Source organism: Chiloscyllium plagiosum, chromosome 20 (assembly GCF_004010195.1).
Source record: "Chiloscyllium plagiosum isolate BGI_BamShark_2017 chromosome 20, ASM401019v2, whole genome shotgun sequence".
In the NCBI taxonomy this organism is placed as follows: domain Eukaryota; kingdom Metazoa; phylum Chordata; class Chondrichthyes; order Orectolobiformes; family Hemiscylliidae; genus Chiloscyllium; species Chiloscyllium plagiosum.
In genome coordinates this window covers 44,851,536-44,872,188 of record NC_057729.1, presented here as the reverse complement: position 1 = coordinate 44,872,188, position 20,653 = coordinate 44,851,536, and the positions used below count along the sequence as shown (strand labels likewise).

At 38.3% G+C, this 20,653-nt stretch overlaps 1 protein-coding gene across 6 annotated transcripts in view; it reads right to left on the bottom strand.

The window, feature by feature from the left end:
* Positions 1-20,653, bottom strand: part of LOC122560227 (eyes absent homolog 1-like) — a 261,694-nt gene that overhangs the window by 222,220 nt on the left and 18,821 nt on the right. Inside the window, exon 2 of one of the 6 annotated variants that reach the window (XM_043710688.1) lies at positions 13,468-13,640. The exons of 4 other annotated variants lie outside the window; for them this stretch is intronic. The gene's annotated coding sequence lies outside the window, so the exon portion shown is untranslated. Of the gene's footprint in view, positions 1-4,856; positions 4,882-13,467; positions 13,641-20,653 lie in introns of those variants that run through there. One more of the 6 variants, XM_043710689.1, reaches the window with a different exon arrangement.

Genomic DNA, 20,653 nt, shown 5'->3' with positions numbered 1-20,653 from the left:
AGGTTTACACAATTATGAGGGGCATGGATAGGATAAATAGACAAAGTCTTTTCCCTGGGGTTGGTTAGTCCAGAACTAGAGGGCATGGGTTCAGGGTGAGAAGGGAAAGATATAAAAGAGACCTAAGGGGCAACTTTTTCATGCAGAGGGTGGTATGGACCTAAGGGGCAACTTTTTCATGCAGAGGGTGGTATGTGTATGGAATGAGATGCCAGAGGGTGTGGTGGAGGCTGGTACAACTGCAACATTCAAGAGGCATTTGGATGGGTATATGAATAGGAAGGGTTTGGAGGGATATGGGCCAGGTGCTGGCAGATGGGATTAGATTGGATTGGGATATCTGGTCGGCATGGACTGAAGGGTCTGTTTCCATGCTGTATATCTCTTTGACTCTATGACACTAAGTTGAATGCAAGTTCCATCATGGCAGGATTTGAAACCAGTTTCCCAGTCTCTGGGTTTATATGATAAGCTGCCAGAGGAAGTGGTGCAGGCTGGTATAATTGCAACATTTAAGAGACATTTGGATGGGTATATGAATAGGAAGGGCCTGTTGCTGGCAGGTAGGACTAGATTGGGTTGGGATATCTGGTTGGCATGGACGGGTTGGACCGAAGGGTCTGTTTCCATGCTGTACATCTCTATGATTCTATGATTCTATGACAGGATACTGAGAGATCTTGATAGAGTGGACAGGGAGAAGATATTTCCAAATTGTATTTAACTTCTTTGCTCACTCATCATGCATGTCCCAATCCTTCTGCTGCCTCCCTGCTTCCACAACACTACCTGGAGCTCCACCTATTCTTGTACATGATACCTTGCAGTTTGGAATGTCTGCATTATGAAGAATCTAGGGCCTGAGGGCAGAGCATCAGCATGGCGGGACAGACCCTTTAAAACTGAGATGAGGAGGAATCTTTTCAGCCAGAGAGTGGTGAATCTATGGAACGCATTGCCGCAGAGGTCAACTCAATGAGTGTACTTAAGACAGAGATGGATAGGTTTTTGACTAGTAAGGGGATCAAGAGCTATGGGGAGAAGGTAGGAGAACAAGGTTGAGAAACATATCAGTTATGATAAAATGGTGGAGCAGACTCAATGGCCTAATTCTGCTCATATATCCATAGGTCTTATGGTCTAAGAAGATGAAGGCAGCTGAGATTGATTAAATCAGCTCAAGACAAAAGTTAAACCATGATATATTTGATCTCTATTTGAAAAATATCGTACACTTCCCAGTTTAGCCATCAGTGATCAATATGATTTATTTAATTTTAAGACTGCTATAGTTACAAAATGTTGTTCTTAAACAAAATAATTACATATAGAAGTTTCTTATGAAAATGTAATTTGTTATTTTAAGGATTCTAATTGACCTTCCACCGGTCACTGATATCAGTAATTCACTTTTCTGTAATGTAATAAATTTTCTTAAGTAATTTAATTTTATCAACAAAATGACACAAGAAATGTATTACACAATTGACTAATATTGAAATGTTTAGTCATTTCAAAACAGGCCTTATTTGCACAAAATAATCTAACTTAAAATGTAAATTGTTCTTCCTTCCTCAAACTTCCTAACCGCAGTTGTTCACATTATAGTTTAATGGCTTTACTTCCTATAATGGGTTTCCAATATTCAATGAAGATGGATGTATTTTATCTATTTGTTTCTTTTGCCAAACATTTGCAAAAGAAATAGAATCCCATTATAATCCCATGGGATTATAAAATATGTTGTTCACCCTTTATCCTTCGCAGTGAAATGTAGTTCTTTCTGTAACCACTGTTGGTTGAGTACAGCACTATTAACTCATGACCAGTTTCTTAAACAGTCTCACTATGACTATGTTATCTGAAGACAGCATCAAAGCAGCTCACAAATATTCCAACCTCAGTTCCAGTGCCAACATTTTTGTCTTCAACTACACAAAGAAAAATTAATTGCAAGGACAATTTCTATTGAATGGCTGACCATGGAAGAAGGTGAATTCATGGAAGAAGGTGAATTAATGTTGTTTTTAAATTATTCTTTTGCCCTACCATTTATACTTTACAGTTGCAGAGTTTCCTGATTGTCATGTGACAACTATTGTTATGTAGCTGCACATCATATATTTGATGTTAGAGGATTACTGAAGCTCCAATGTAGCATTCATCTCAGATGCATACAGGATTTGTTAATGGAAACTATCCACTTTACAGCCAATGTTATATAAAGAAATGTTCTGAAAGTGCTAAAGCTGCATTGAATTCTAACCAATCTAATGATAAAATACAGTCTTTCGGTGGAGAAAAGGAAATCTAATAGGAAATTACAATGGAAATAGATGCGTCATCCTTATCATCTTTACAATTATTTCTAGGTAATCACTACAACTTGTATCCATTGCTATCATCAATAAATTATATATTGAGTAATAAAAGTACCTCTTCTCATCAAGACTCAATAACGGTTTATCCTTTACCACTGCTAACCAGATAGCAGTTCAGAGTCAGCATAGAATGGAGGATTGGTAGTAGCACTTTAGCCTAACCACAGGCCACCTGTGGTTGGTACTGAAACATACAACATGGTGATTAGTGTTGGGGTTGTTACCTAAGTACCTCAAAGTAGCAAGAGTGAAAAAAATCCATTTGGTACAGGAGAAAAATATTTCTGGAAAGAAATGATTTTACCACTTTTAGAACGTCATTCCTTTAAGAAGACTCAGATACTCAGTCAGCTGCTGAAAGTGTATAAACAGAGATGCTGTATGCACCACTTACAGAAGCAGAGCAAAAGCAGCATCTCTAAAGAAAACCTTCACTTCAAAGCTGGTAAAAAGCATAGGAAAAAATGCAGGCTAGAAAGAGTGTGACAATTAGTCTCACTGGAGGTTTTTTTTAAAATGCAAGGAGTCACACATTGTGTTTTAGATCATGAAATGCAGATACATTTCTATGGTACCCCTGAACAAGGGTTTGTTCAGTTTTTTTTATCAGACAGAATTGTTGCCACGGAGTGCAGTGGAAGCCGGGATGCTAAATGTCTTCAAGGCCGAGATTGATAGATTCTTGTTGTCTAGAGGAATTAAGGGCTACGGGGAGAACGCTGGTAAGTGGAGCTGAAATGCGCATCAGCCATGATTGAATGGCGGAGTGGACTCGATGGGCCGAATGGCCTTACTTCCACTCCTATGTCTTATGGTCTTATGGGTGAAGCCTCCATCCAGGCTGCAGAAGGCAGGAAACCACTGTTTAGCTCCCATAGGGCAAAAAAACCCAACAATTTGATAATTGGAAGTAGTGGAAACCCCCCCAGCAAGCATTACAAATATAGTGAATTGCTATTTAGCAGAATTTGAAATTTTATGAGAAGGAAAACTCTACTCTATTTCTATAATACAGAATGTAAACCTCTATTAGAAAATAATATATTGCTTAAATAGTTCAAAAGCTTGCAAGCAAGGAAATGTGATAACTGCTATTATAGAGTTTCATGTTTTAAAGATATTAAGGCGAGAACTAAAATACATTTGCATTAGTAGAAAATTGTAAGCTTTTAAGTCAGAAGTATTTATATATTACTGAATCATGAAATATCTGAAATAAAACTAATAGCATTAAAATGCAGCAGATTTAAAAACTAAACTTTTAAGTAACAATGAAGAACCACATTAAGAAACAAAGAAAAGAGAAATAATATTTCCATCAAGATTTATTGTTAAAGAAAAGCCAAAAGAACACTGGATTGAAAATCTTAGAGAAAACATTTTTTAAAATATAGAACTGCCTCAGAATTGAATACTAAATCTCAAGTAAATACACAATTGTACTCAACAAATCCTACAGATGATGTCATAAATTATAAAGAAAAGGTGCAAAAATATATGAAGAGGTCCTAATAGACTTTGATAAGTACTTCAACTTGAGACAGATTAACAGAAGAATTGGACATCCACTGAAATCCATTGATAAATTAATTAGCCTCCTAAACAGATTAATGAAGAATTGAGACCACAGAGTTTTGAAAGCAGTTGTTTTTTTATCAGACAGAATTGTTGTTGCAATTACTGATGAGTCTTTGTCAGATTTGTTGCAGTCCAAGAAAGATTTGACTTTGGAGAAAGCAAATTGTGCTGGAAACAGAAGTCAGGAAGACTCAGAGAAACATCCTGAGGAGAAAGACAATCATATCCCAGGAGACGAACAGAATCTATCCACTTTGTAATAAGCAAGCACTCTACCCTCAAGTGAAACAAAGACCAGACCAAACAGCAGAAACTAAGAGTTAAAGTCAGCACCGTGGGACAATAAAGCAGTACCCCCATGACAAAAGAATGTTATACCTGTGAAATGGTAGCTCACTTCTAGAATATTTGCTGAAGTGGGACACAGTTTCAGAGCAGAAAAAGGTCACTTTCAGAAGATGTGGATAAAAATAATGGCACAGTTATTCTATGGTTAGCACTACTGCTTCACAGTGCCAGGGACCCAGGTTCAATTCCAGCCTTGCGTGACTGTCTGTGTGGAGTTCGTATATTCTCCCCGTGTCTGCATGGGTTTCCTCCATATGTTCTGGTTTCTGGTGTGCAGGTTAGGTGGATTGGTAATGCAAATTGACCATAGTGTGCAGGCTATGTAGCTTAGCCATTGGAAATGCAGGATGAGTGGGTCTGGGTGGGATGCTTTTCAGAGGGTTGGTGTGGAATCAATGGGCTGAATGGCCTGCTTCCACACTGTAGGGATTCTATGAGTTTTAGAGCAGCAAATAATCAAGTGCTCACTTTAAAGAGGTTAAAGCGATAAAGCCTCCTCTTTCAGAGGCATGCCAACATGAGACAATATAACTTCCTTATTAAAGGTACCTGAGATGTTCCTAGGGGAAGCTAGTGGTCCAACCAACTTGAGTTTGACAGAACTTCTTTATGTCAATGGCTGAAGAAACATCAGGTACAGCCTACTGCCTATAGAGATGAAAATACATGGTACAGGTGATAACTCTCAAGAAATTAAAGGATATAACAATCACCCTGCAACATAAAGAGAATAAGGAAATTGAAAATGTTCATGTAATTCAAACAAATGTTCAGCAGAACTATGTAACTTTAAGCAATGTGCAATACATTGCTTGTAATTATGTTGGCAAACACGAATGAAGGAGGACAATGATTAATTAAAACTGTCAGTAGAAATTATCTGAACAACTTGATTGACTAATTTTGTGCTATGTCTTGGTTAGAGATTTCTCTCTCTGAAAAATAATTAAACTGTTCGATCTGGCACATTTGCAGTGCTTGTTAACAATTAGTAATCCTCCCATTTAGGGAATACAGTTTGCCTTTAAATTGCTTTACATGTTGCCAATTGGTATGCAGACCCAATCAAGATGTTAACTTGATTGTGGCTATTTCAGGCTATCTGAGTTTTGGTCTACATACGTGTCATAATCTTTAAAGGGTGATACTCTAGAAATACACTCTAATATGCCTCTGAGTGGTATTATTTACAAATAAGTTTCTCCATACAGCTATCAAAAGTAAAACCATGTAAATTTAATGAATCGTTCAAGTGGTGTGTTTTCCCTATGGACTAGTTTTAGCATAATGGCTACTTCATTTGTTCTTTTTAGAGTTATGCTTACTTGCATATGCAATGTAATGCTAAAATGATACATAATACACATTTTCCATCTCTAAATAACTTTGTATGAGCACACACTTGGCTGTGTTTTAGAACTTGATGTGCTTTGTTTGTGAAACATTAAAGTATCAGCAATACCTTCACAAAATAAAGTAGTTCTTAAAAGGGAGTCTCATTTCTCCTTAGTTACAGTACTGAGTAGCTTAAAAACTAATTGAAGCTCTAGGGAACCTCCCATCTATTATTTTGTTACTAAGGTACCGTAGTGTTTAAAAATGTCTTTCCTTTTAAGGACACAAGTTGAATTGCTGTAAATAGGACAAGCCCAAGTCATCTAAAGGTTACAGAGAAATAGTGTTTTGAACCATCAAAGAATATCATGCCACGGGAATTTTGCTAAACAGTCTATAGCTGGCTGTTAATGCTGCTAATATTTAATTGAATCGTTGGTTTAATAATTGATTGTGATCACCTTAGCAATTTCATAAGTTCAGTTAACGATGAAACCATTTGAGAGATTGAGGAACTGCAAACAGGAAATAGCTAAAACCTAAACCAGCTAGAAATAGAGGTCAGATTAAAGAATGCCAGAAATATTATTTCAAAATTCCTGTCTATACTAAAGAGGGAATTTAAGCTTTATTTTGCCAGTGCCATCCATTCCTACAACTTCAACCACTTAAAAGAACAAGCACAGCAGACACCTGTATCATGATCCTGATGGGAAGAGTGTGCTGGTAACCACTATTCCATCAGCCATCACAAATGTATAAATGACCAACTGAATCACTGAGAACATTAACTTCCCTGACTTTGAGCACTATCTAAGATAAAAGAAACTCACAAAGAATGTCATGAATAAACAATGAAACAAAACATTGTTATAAACAAGTATATTCATTAACAAATGTCAAAATATTATTAATTACTACTATGCAAACTTAAACTATATGACTTTACATCCAAACATGCACATTTTCATTCATAAATAGGGCAGAATGACAGACAGTTTTGCAGAAATATCATGAGTGGAAAATTTGGATAAAACAGAATAAATTCTGAGGATTGGGAGTCCAAAAGATAAAGCTGGAATTAAATTACTTTCTTATGGATTTCTTTTCAGAAGATGCTTGGTTTGGTAGCTGATCATTTGGACCTAGGCCTTGGCTTCAATTAAAAGTATTTCATTTCAGAGTCTTTGAGTGATAGTTTTATTCCACTTACACAGGTAGAGAAAGAGCGAGAGAGGGCAAGATAGCAAGAGACCTGTCTTGCCTTCAGGCTTTCTGGAGGTTTGCTTATAATTGTGAAAACCTGTAAATAAAAGCAATTGCTAGGCAGATTGGAATCTGCCTGACTCACAAAAATATCAAATTTAACTTCTCTAAATGTTACATAACATTGTCCGAATTGCAGAAGTGCCATGGAAATAGAAAATAGTGGTGACTATACCTGAGTGGGTGAAGTAAGTGTTTTATTTCTGTCTGAAGGAGCAGCTCAATTTATGACTGATGTGAGGTCCTTCAAGGGGCAATTGCATTAATCAGACACTTGCACAATCCATATTAAAGACATCTGTAGTGTAGACATAGTATTGTGCATGTGAAATGCATGTAGTGCCCAACTGTGTTGGATACAAATCCAGGTCACAAGCAATCTTGACCGTTTCATTACTCATTACAAATGGATGATAGTCATCTATGTGAATCACAGGCAATCATAAAAGTGTTATCTGTGGGTCACAATTTATAAAGACAAACCAAAGTCTCATATGGGCACGGGAGATGATATCTTTTCACCAGAGTCAATTCCCTCTGTGCCATTTCCTTCAGTGTTCCAGCCTCGGCAAAATGCCTTGCCAACAAAATTGGCTTCTCTCTGCTGCAGGATACTGTCAAATGTGCAAGCGTCAATAGACAGGGCCACATCACAAGAGGAGCAGCCTTCATCAACAGAAAAGTATTCCATTCCATCAACGCATAAGCAATCTGTAATCATTGTACCATCTTAGAAGTCTGCCATTATGTCTATATCCTTCTGAACTCTCAAGACCCTGCTTCATTTCAAGAGCCAGATACCTGACAAGGATGGGTACTGGAAATGGGACCTATTCTGTACAACCATGGTTAATGGCTCTGTTACATAATGCCTTGACTGAGGCTGTGTGTAAATACAATGCAGCTCTTTCCTCAACTAATATGATTGTGGAGAAGTTAGGCCTTTTGAAGATGACGTTCCTCTGCTTGTGTAGTTGGGCCAGGGGCTTGCAGATCAGTCTCGGCCTTGCCACATAACCCTAGCATGCTGTGCGAAGAGGGGATGTGATGGACAGTAGAGAGCTGGGAGGGGAGCATCCTGTCTTCCCAGAAAGAAAATGAGAACAGTGTGCAGGAAAAACATCACCTTCAGCATGATAGAACATTGCAGTATCAGGAGCTACACATCACTCATGATTTGATTGACATCAGGTTGCAGTCGGTTTGAGCTGGGTGCAGTGATCACTCATTGACCGTAAATTTGTTGATGGTCCCTGTTTATTCCCAGAAGCATGTACAGCTGTTTTGGTTTTATTTTCTACACTTTTGCTCTGGTTCAATAAAATTTAATGTTTTAAATCTTTCAAAGGCTTTCCAGCGTGTGAAGTTCTCAGACTGAACAATGGGAAGATGTTATGCTACACTAGGCATTAAGGAAAGAGTAGTACTCCCTTACTGGTATGGTGCTAAGGACGGGTAACCTCAGTAGCTTGACTATTGCAGTTGCAGTTGCAATGAAAGTTGATCAGATGTTGATGTAAAATAGCAACACATTGATGAATGTTCACTTGTATTTGCAATTAAGTGTCACCCATGTCACTATCTGCCCTCAGCAGTATTTCCTTTTCATCCTCTTGTATGAAGGGCAGTTCCTACTGATAGTACTTGGTCTGGTGCATGGCTCTGCTTTAAATATGGCACCAGAAATTCCAGAAGGTCCCATCAGTGTGTGTACCTCTGCTGTTGGTGAATGCATTACAGCTCAAGTGGGGCAGCACATGGGTGGTTTGTACATAATGAAGCATGCGGCAGAGAACTGTGTTGGATAACTCATGAGAGCTCACATATCAAAACCCTCTGTGAAACTCCCCATCATTGACACTTTAGCTGAGTTCTACCATACTTCAACCAATAGGTTGAGAAATTAGACTCTGTTTTTCCTGTGTTCACAAAAATAAAAACATTGCAAATTTCCTGACACTTTTGAGGACAATTGGTTAGACAAAGTTCTGACCATGCCCAGGACCCAGATTTGTATGTTCCAGTGCTGACAGGGTTTTGGAAGGGAACAATTACAATGTAAAATTCAGAGGTCTAATAGCAAAGGTACATGAGAAAAATGAATAATGGTAAGCTGAATTTCTCTCCCAGATGTTTATTCTTCTGGTAGTTGGTGTTAGCACATTGGTATTTCAGCTCAACTATACAACAATCCAATTGTAATTTAAAGTTCCTTCTGCATTGTCTTCCCACAGCACGAGTGTGACTTTTTCCATTTTCCACATCAAGCAGACCACTTGCCCCAACAAAGCCTCCTCCTTCAGGTAAGGTTGCCAAGTTCTGGTGCTAATTTATGGACTTGGTTTGTAATAATAACAGAAGATGTTAGAAATACACACAGGGACATTAAAATCTTCAAATATTAAGAACATGTTTTATGCGAGATTTGATTTGGTATTGAATCTTTCGCCAAAATATTAAGCTGGCTTTCGTTTTTTCAAGTGCTAATGGTCCTACCGAGTGTTTCCAACATGTTATGCTTTCTATTTCAGATTCTCAATATTTTCAGTCATTTTGACCCCACGGTTCAGTATTTTACTGACTGCTGCAAACATCATTGAGACTTGCATCAAAAGTATTATGTTTTCATGGCTCTCCTGTAAGTAGAAGGAAAGTAGTTCAGTATTGCCCATTGGGTAAGTCTATCCTAATCCCAGATATGACTGCACTACATTTTGTGGAAGTAGCTCCCCATTCTTTTTGGGCTCAATGGGAGCAATTATTACAATGAGGAATACCAGAAATATTACAGTGTTGCAGTTTAACTTTGCACATTTTTCCTGGTGTACTAATTCTGATATTTTGCTTTGATAGCCTTACCAAGGCCAACTAATTAATAGCTTGCAAACTGCTTTCTTTTGCTTCTGATAATTACACAGTTTTACATAATGTTTAGTGCAAAGAAGCAGACCACTTGCCCCAACAAAGCCTCCTCCTAAAGCCATTAGCTCACCCAATTAACATAATGTGTTACGTAAAAGCAAATTGTTTTTAACTGCAACTCCTGGCATCACCTTCTGTTTCGTATGTGTTATCAATTTCAGCATTGTCAACTTGGGAATACTTTGCAAGTTTCAGATTTCAGCATTTTGGTAACAAAGATTAATCCATTAGCAAACCCTCATTTAAACTTTCTCAATTAAAGGATGGACAAGCAAACTGGAAGGTTTCTGCATTTTGACTTTGGCATTAATTAAAAAAAATGTTTGGATTATGCTGAAATGTCAAATATTCCAAACTACTGGGATCTAACAATGTAACGGATTGAACATTATGTTTACTAGAATGCCAATTAATTTATTTTTGAATATATAATTTGTGCCAATGTAGAATGATATGGATCATTACTTTCTGAAATATGAAATCTCATCACCATCATTTGGTAATGAATGAGCATTTATATGGAGTAGTATTCATAAGACAGGGACATTACGCAGGCTATGCATTGTTAGCTTATGAAAATCAGTTAGGACAGTGTGTTGAAATGCAGCGCAATTGTGAAGCTAAAGCTCTCAGAAATATGAGAATCATACTGATGAATGCTCTGCAATAAACGTACGAATATTTTGTGTACCAGTATGCAAGAACTTGTAGGAATAACACTACCTGTTATCCACTATAAATGAAAATGACCTGTCTTACAAAACAGACCAATCATGTGAGCTAACATCCCCCCGCGATAATATGGAGATTTTTGAAATGCAGGCAAAGCAAGATATTAGAAAGGTAAATGAACCTTATTGCAAACAGACTAGGCTACAAGAGCAGGGATGTCTTAATATAATAATACAGGACTTTTTTAAAGACTACTCTTGGGATAGTGTATGCAATTTTGTCTCCTTACCTAAGAAAGGTTGTAGGTTCAGTGGTTTGGTTCCTGTGATGGGAAGAATAAATAAATTGGACCACTCGTCTCTGAAGTTCAGAGGCATAAGAGGTAAACTTATTCAAGCATGCAACATTCTCAAGGGAGCTCAACATAGTGGTTACTGAGAGATTGTTTCCCTTGGGAGTAGAACTTTGAACACGGGGCACTGCGTCAGGATAAGGAGCCAGTCATTTAGGACTGAGGAGAAATTTCTCCATTCAGGGGTTGTGAATCTTTGGGGCACCAGAGGATTGTGGATACTCACAGAATCAGATGATTGTTACAGTGCAGAAGGAGGTCACCTGGTCCATCATAATTGCACTGGCTCTTTGAGCATCTTGTGCATATTTAAGATTGGAAAAGTTCACTGGTCTCGGGGAATCAAGGAATCTGAGGAGTGGAAGGTAAAAGTGGAACTGAGGCAGATCAGCCACGATTTTACTGAGGCACTGCAGGCTCAAAGGGCCTCAGAAACTACTTCTGCCCTTAATTCTTTTGCTTTTCAAGAGGAATTATGTAAATCATTAGCCTGTGTTAAAATGGAAATCAAGTAACCCAGTACTATTGTTGTTCATTCTTTGAACAGGAAAGATCATCATTTATTGCCCATTCTTACTTGCCTTTCAGAAGCTGGTGGTCTGTCTTTTTTTGAAGTGCTTACAGTCCATATAAAAAGGTACTCTCATAATGCTGGATGACAGGCAATTCCAGGAGTTTCTGCTTTTGATGATGATTCAGCCCAAGCATCGTAAAAAATGCGGCCAAGTCCAAGAGAATGTGGCACAGCAGCAACCTCACTTAACATCAATCTGCAAGTCTACCAATCCTGTATCCTCAATACAGTCCTCTGCACCCAACCAACATTTACATTATGCAGGAGAAAAGGCTGAGCAGTTTCCATTTTTGCTGTCTCAGATGTAACCTTGACTTTTCTTTCATAAACAAGGTCAGCAACTCAGACGTCCTGGTGCAGAATAATTCTACTAGTATGCACTCATTGCTAAACTGATGATGGCTAATACATCAGATGGATGACAGCCTTATACCCAAAGACCTGTAGTGCAATGAACTGACTACTGGGTCATGATGGCCTGACAATCTATACCCCCTCAACAAGGATACCTGCATCTAAGATACTAAGTTGGCAGACACTGACACTCCGAGGCAGATACGGATGGCTGTGATCTCTGGAAGCTGACTGTTTGGAAGGGCATTGGAAGAGTGAGCAGACGCAAAAATCTCAATGACTGGGAATTGAGCCCAGAGAAAACAGAAGTTAATGAAAGTATATCTTCTTAGCCCACTGTGTTCCTCTGTAGCAAGTGTGGCATTGGCTGCCATTCCAGAATGAGGTTCCTGAACTACACTAGACAATGATTGACACAGAGGTGACCATCATGGCATATATTTCATGAGATGAAAGGCTGTTTTAATCTACCCTAATCAAGTAAATCAATTTTTACTGAGTTGAACTGATAAAATTCCTGGCTAGTTTTGATTGGAAAATCAATAAAAGATTATTTCTCCATAACTCGAGAAGAACAATCTAACAAATTACCCATTGCTTTCTTATTAAAACAATTGAATCCAAAGATCAATTCACATTGTGCAGTGTGCATGCCTTAGTAATGATGGAACAAATGTGATACATGGACATTTCTGATCGACAGTAGATAAGAAGTTGAAGGTTGTGGAATTTGAATGCCACTTAAGTGGCCCTGGATTATCTTTCATCATTGGTTTGAGATTGAAGTCTTTAAACTGCAGATTTTCGTATCTGTTAGGTAGCGAGCAAAGACAATAAAGTCCTGGCAATGTTGTGCTCTGAATGCTGAGGTCAATGATCAAAGGCTAACTCAGTTCATGGCTAAAACACTGTTTATTGAAAGCAAAGTCACCACTGTCCTCCTCTGCAAAACCACCAGCAAATCTGATTATCCAACTACCCTTCACACTTTTCCAGGTTGAACTCCACTTCTCAGCCCAGCTCTGCATCCTGTAAATGTCCCATTGCAATTACAATAGCCCTCTGTCAATGTCACTGGAGCCTCAACAACAAATGATAAGCTCTTCAATTTTACTTTAATGTTAAAAACACTGAGCTGGTTTGAATAGAGGCAACAGGGATCTTCACTGCTAGTAAGAGAGATGACAGGAGGTCAGCATTGCCTCTTTTAGGGAAGACCCACCAAATTAAGAGCTTGTAGTTAGGCACCTACTAGGCCAAAAGTGAACCTAACATTACGATGAAGGTAGTGCCACAGGGGTAACGATGAAGAATCCCAGGAATGATGTGCTACCTGCCAAGAGCTGGTAGCAAATCTGAGCTAGCAACAGCTTGGTACTCAGCAGTGCCACCAGGAAAATGGTTGCTGCTGGTATTACAACCCCCAACCAGCCTAGGATCGAAAAGGGACCCAGGCACAAATGAATGGTGGCAGGAGAACATTAGAAACTTTCCTGGCCCAGCCTTGATCAGAGTGGAGGTAGGAAGTTGATAGGGTCTCCACGTGGTCTTCTATGTCTCTTTCACCCAATTCTACACAGGGGTGGGCAATAAATGCCACCCTCTCTGTCCCATTCACCATTGCCCCTGTGCTAGCTAACTAAAACTGACTCTCATTCTTCAAACATTACAATTTAAAAACTCACCTTCTTGTTCACATTGTCCTCCCTGGTTTCACCGTCCCTGTCTCAATATCTTTCTCCAGTTCTATCACCCTTCAAAATCATTGGCTCCTTCAAATCTGAACTCTTGAGAATCCCTCATTTTCATTACGCCATGATTGGTGGTTATGCCTTGTCCTGCACAAATTGAGTAGGACCTGAGAAATAAATTATTAGCTGCTAGCAAAAATGTAAATTGAGATCATGAAACTTTTAATCATAAACATTGAGAGACAGGGCAAACTTAGATTTTTGTTGCTTGGTTGACATAGCATGATTTTGATTATATTAGCGTGTTGTGGATGATCTCAATTGCTGCAGTGGACTGTGTCACCGCTACCGAAATATGAACAAAGTTTTCAAAGCAGGTTGTTGGACATCCTTAGTCTGAAGTTTCCTTAGTGAATTGGAAGCTTTAATTTTTTTTAGCTCTGTAGTTACAGAGCATCAAACAGGTAATGAAAATCCTCTAGGAAGAACTGTGTAATTGCAATACATCAAGTTAACAAAATGTGGAGGATATCATGCTTTCTTCACTTGCTTTTTCTGAACTTAGCGGAGCTTTTAAGGATTCATTTTTTTTTCAATTTTCACCAATTTGTCGCATTTAATAAATGGCTTTTTAAATTCATTACAACAACTGACTTTACAGATCCTTGACTATTTTATATTGGAATCAATGAAACCAAAAATCAACTTGTTATTATGCAATCATTTGGGCAAATATTCTGCTTTGTTTAGGAATCATAATGCCAGTCATACTGTAAATGAATCATATCATTCAGTGTCCTGTAATATAAGCGCAGACCAGTACTAGTGGATATGTAGGTAATTGCCCAATTCTGTATGAAAATTATATGGGCTCCTATGGCAAGTGCTACTGCCTTAATTTATCACTGCCAATGCAGACAGCAGGGACAGTTACCACTGATGAGTTTACACTTTCTCACAGCGAGGTTTATATTGCTGATGAACCTTTCTTTGGTGAGAGCTATGGTAATTAGGGCCTAGTTGGAGGACTAATAGGAAAAGATATTTGCGTTCGTTCTACCAACCTCAATTTTGAGGATACATAAAAAATAGGGATATATTTTATATTAAAAATGGAGACTAAATACTATATTTGGGCTGAAAGGCCTGCTTCCACACTGTAGGGATTCTGTGATATTTCATTTTGATATGGACCACTGATGGTAGAGATGCAAAAAGCATGGTACAATTTCAATACGGATTATGACTGTTTTTGGTTACTTCAGGCTGCACAGTGAATACTGATGCTTCCCATACTATAGTCATGAAGTATTTATTAAGGAGGCTGCTGCCTTATGTAAATTCCACACACAAAGTGAAGAGATTAAATAACGTGCTGTGTGCATTGGCTGGTAATTTCAAGCTCATGTCTACATAAATAGGAGTTAGCTGCAACTGAAACAGATGAGCCTGATGATAATTAGAATGAAATTGCTCCCAATTCCCTTCACTTTGCCTGACTAAGTGAGTTGTATTCCCTTTCTAGGATAATTACTGCTGCTTTGGTTTATCATTGGCAATCAACTCAGTGCAGCTTCAAGCATCAGTGAGATCAAACAAAATTATCACTTTACCTACAGCAGGCGAACTAAATCATTCAGTCCAGCTTTATTATTAGAAGGCTAAAAGTATTAAATTTAAATATCAGTTGGTCATTATGATACACAAAGTTCATTATGCCAAGAAAACACCTAATCAAGTAAGCCAGAGAAAACGTAAACTGAAGAAAGCCACATGAAAAAGAAGGAAAACTAAAAGGCAGAAGTACTACAGCGCTCCTTGTCGCAGCTGAAGTAATATTTAGATAATTTGGGATTTGATTACACAATCAGGAGCCTCATTCACAATGCTAAGAATTCAGTTTGGTTACTCCAATCATTTTGGTGTAACTTGGGCTTTATTTGATAACATCAAAAGTACAACTCTAAAATTGGTCAGCTCGTTTCATTGCTGTCCTGAAATGAAAATTGGATGAGATACAAAATGGGCCTATTGCTTGTTTTACACAATCATGCAAAGTCAAAATTACTGTTTTTATGTAGTAAGTTTTCACATTTCAACATGGACTGCACATGCCCATAAGATGTATTTATTTAAATCTGCTAAGAGTCTGTATGAATCATATTTCAGATGCACATCTAGCAAAACTATTCACGTAACCAAGAGCATCAGTTATACTTTGCTTGTACAATTAGGTCATTTCTTCACAGGATAAAGCAATGTGTCTTTACAACCAGTTGTAACATCCACTTGATCTGCAAGTCTCATTTAGGTAAGAAGGAATCTGATTGACAGGATTGCCATTGCACAGCAAGGAGTCATATTACAATCAGGAGCAGCATTTACAGGAATGAAGTTGCATTTACATGATTGGGAACCAATTGAGAAATCATGCATACAAGTCCAGTTACCCTGTTCGCTTAATTGGTGCTCTATTTGCTCAGTCAGGAAATCAAATTACATGATCAGGAACTTTCCTTCCATAATCAGGTACTCTTTCTGTGATCAAAAGTCCTATTTATCTGAAGAGGAATATTGTTTGCATCATTAGGAGTTATATTTACAATCAATAGGTACACACGCAAGGATATGTTGACAAGAGTTAGAGTCAGTAGAAGCTTTATAATGCACATAAATATCAACATGAACCTGGTGAACTGAAGGGTCTGTTCGTGTGCCATGAATACTATGTTGTCTACATAAATGCGATCCTAATTCACACAGTTGCAAGCAGTATTTCTAAGATTAAGAGTTCTCTCTGAGCAGCTACGAGTCCTGCTTACATAAGTCAGGCACACTTGTCACGCAATCAGGAGCTCAGTTTACACTATTAAGAGTGTTGTTTACATGATCAGAGTACTACTTAAATAATTAGCAGCTGTAGTTACATATACAGGAGCTATGTTCACACAATTAACCGTAATATTTACAATTAATATTCCTGTTTATGAATCCATCCTTTATTAAAAAGGATACATTCACGTGATTATGTGATTTTCACTTGTGCAAGACAATGTATCAACGTGTAACAGCTTTAATTTTAAGGTTAGACATTCACTGCCAGCAGTTTTCATGTTCATATGTCCCAGAATTCATTTTACAGTCACAAGTAGTCTTCATGTGGTCAGAATTGTCATTTGCATAGTTAGAAGTCTTGCTTATATGATAAGGTAAATCATTTATGCAACCATTTGCTCAGCTGCTCTATTTCAGATTTCATTTCTACAGAAGTCCCAGTTTCAACTTTGGGAATTTAATCAAGATAAAAACTTGTTCTATTTATATGAATGAAAGCTCCCTTTGAACAATGAAGAATGTTGTTTACATAATCAGGCATCAATATTCATGTTATTACCGACCTCTTTATATAATCCAGGGTCTGGTTTATACAGCCAGTAATCCAGTCATAGTGTGAAATGTTTATTTACACACTTTAAATATTGTTTTCAGTTCTGGTCGCCACACTACCAGAAGGATGTGAGTGCTTTGGATAGGTTACAGAAAAGGTTTACCAGGATGTTGCCTGGTATGGGGGATTTTAGCTATGAAGAAAGGTCGGAAAGACTAAGTTTGTTTTCACTGGAACGCAGGAGATTGAGGGGTGGGGTGACCTGATAGAAGTTTGTAAGATTGTGTATGGCATGGATAGAATGAAAAATATGAGACTTTTTCCCAAGTGGAGAGGTCAAGTGCTAGGGGACACAGGTTCAAGGTGCAGGCAAGAAGGGGGGAGTTTAAAAGAGATATGCGAGGCAGGTTTTTCACAAAAAGGGTGGTGAGTGCGTGGAACATGTTGCCAGAAGAGGTTGTGGAAACAGTCACAGTACCAGCATTCAAGATGCACCTGGATGATTACATGACTAGGCATGGAATAGAGCGATACTGATCCTGTAAGTGAAGATAGTTTTAGTATGGAAGGGCAAAATGTGCCGGCACAGGCTTGGAGGGCTGAAGGACCTGGTCCTGTGCCATATTATTCTTTGTTCTTTGTATATAATTAAGACCTTAAGTGTGCAGTTATACATATTACTTAGTGATTATACCAAAGCCCATGTGAAAGTCAAAGCTGATTTGTAACCAACTTCAGCCAGCATTGCTGAGTGGATGAAAAGATCCAGGCCTCCTCCTGAGGTCTTCATCATTATAGATGCATCTTCATTCAATTTGGTGCATTCCATGTGATATCAAGAATTGCCTGAAGATCCTAAGCACATCCTAACATAGCACTTAAGACTTGTGCTCGGCCAGCAGTAGCCATACCCCTAGCCAAGCTGCACCAGTACGTCTACAAGACCGGCATCTACCTGTCTTAGGAAAACTGCCTAGGTATGTCAAGTTTGAAACAAATTAAATTCAATCCAGGCAAATACCATTCTCTTGATCTACAGGCAGCATTCAGTGTAGCATCTCGAAGCCCAAGCAAAACTGAATTTAATTAAAGTTGATAATTAGCAAAAAACCTCTCCACTTGTTGGAGTCATACCTAGTACAAAAGAAGGTTATTTTTATTGGAGTCTGATCATTGCAGCCCCAGGACAAGATTGCAGGAGTTGCTCAGGATAGTGTCCTAAGCTGAACCCTCGAATATAAGGTCAGAGTGAGGATGTTTGTTAGTGCTCAGTACAGTTATAACTCCTCAGATGCTGGTGCAGCTCATGCTCATGTTCAACGAGACCTGAATTACATTCAGGTTTGGCCTGATAAGTGACAAGTAACATTTCGGCCACACGAGTGCCAGGCAATGACCAGCTCTAACGAGACAGAATCTAACTATATCTGCCCTTGATGTTCAGTCAAACTACAATCATTGAATCCCTCATTGTCAACACGCTGGGATTTACTATTGACTGATTCACTTAACTGGGTTAGCCAACTAAATATTGTAGCTATAGAGTAAGTCAGAGGTTAAAACTTCTGCAGCAGATAACTCATCTTCTGATTCCCCAAAGCCTGTCCACCATCCAAAAGCACAAGGCAGGAGTATGATGGAAGACTCACTCTCCACTTGCCTGCATGATGAACCTCCAACATTCAAGAAGTTTGACACCAGCGAGGAAACAGTAGCCTGCTTGATCAGCCTCATCATCCAAACGTTCACTCCCTCCACCATCAGCAGACAGTGACAGCAATATGTACCACATACAAGATACTGTGGCAATTTGCCAAGTGTCCTTTAAATCACATTAGCTTCTAAATCACATGGAAGGACTGCAGCAGCACTTGTGTGGGTACACCATCACTTAAAAGTTCTCCTCCAAACCACGCATTATACTGGCTTGGAATTGTATTGCCATTCCTGCAATGTCACAGAATCAAGAACCTGAAACTCTCTCTCTAAACACACTGTAGGTTTACTGCAGTCATAGGATATGTTTGGATTTGCTAAATCTTTTGAATTCTTATAAAATTATTGCACATTTCTCCAAGCAACTTTTATTGATTTCAACTAGAAAATATACTTCATTTGTTCAATTGTACAATTTTTTCTAAGCAATAAGGGAAGATCCATAACAAGAAAATAAAGGTTACAATTGCAAGTGCGCAGTATAAAATGGACGGATCCCAGAACACTAACAGCCAAGAGAAACAGAAGTGATTCTATTTGAAGTGGTTCTGATTGATGAAATGTGATATAAGTGCTCACTATTTCTCCCTACAGCTCAGGTCATACACTCTCCTACATCTGAAATGCTAAGAAACATGTGAATTCTGTTACCTGCTGAGGAAGAGATTTTACTTCTAAAGGACAGTCATTCAATTGCAATCCAACTATTTAATCCCAAATTTCACATTTAGAACAATTCCCAAGTGTGTGACATTTGAAGGTTCCTCTTTCCTCTAAAGAAATATTCTCACATTCTGCTGCAGAGCTTTAATATGTCTTAAAGCTTTAGAGGAAAATTGGAAGCCAAACCCCACATTAAGTAAGTAATTCTGAGACGCATTTACCTGTGGTGCATTCTGTATTGATTTAACCACTTCTAAAGCTTTTCCTCATCTTTTTGAAACCCATTTCCTTTATGATTTACTTTCAATATGAAACACATACCGCTTCCTTTGTAGAATCCCAGGCAGCACTGCAGTGAAGGATGTTCATAACGATTGATAGCATCAATCTTTAGTTAGTAGCAATTTTTGTAAATGGATGTTTAGTCTGGTTTTTGAGTCTCTCTGCGGTTTTTCTGGGGGGATTCATATCAGAACAACTTGACAAGACCATTTTTCATTGTCGTCAATTAGTTGTGTGCTCGGCAATTTACATTGGGCTGATGATGAATTTAGTGGAACATGAATAGGAGCTGAATCCTTCAAAATTGCCATGGTGCATATAACCATTAAATTAATTGTTTTTAATGGAATATTGTTAACAGGGTTCTATTCATTTGAATTGTCACACGATCCTAAGTATTATCACAGGAAATATTTGTTCACTTAACAGAGAATTTTCTACCTTCCCTGGTTTCTATGTTTTACATTCTGAGATTTTTAATCAATTCACCATGAAGCCCTTGATTCATTAATACTCTGACGTTTCTCTTCTGTGACACTGTGCATATGGGAAAGAGGATAAATGACCAGCACTCTGCGTCCTATAATGTTACAGAGAAGAACAAACGCACAATTTACTTCGATGTGCTGCTATCAATATCAGCCTTGGACTCAGTCGAAAAGGAGAAGAAAAACTAAACAAAAAACAAGAACAGAACCACTCCCAATAGCAACACAAATGTTTGATAGGCAATTTTACCTCAAAAACTTCAGTAGCTTTGTGCTATTGTACTCTGTGTGTTAAAGTACTCTGGTACCATCTCATACAGCCTTTGGCCTGTATAGTCTGTCCCCCGCAACTGAGGGAAACGATGTCTCCCGATAATAACTCATAGACGGCAACATAAAAATAATGCAATTCACAGCAATGCTTTAAAATGTAGATTCAATACAATACAAACGGATCCACATTTTCAACTAATGTTAATTCTACATTATTGGAATGTAACTGCATCGTAAGGCAGTCCAGAAACTGCATGTCATTAATGCTTTTGCAGCTATTGTGCTGAATGTATCCTCCCATGAAGATTTGTCTTTTCAGTCAGTGAGTACAACATATTTGCATTGAGCTCACCTGCTTGTGGTGATTCTG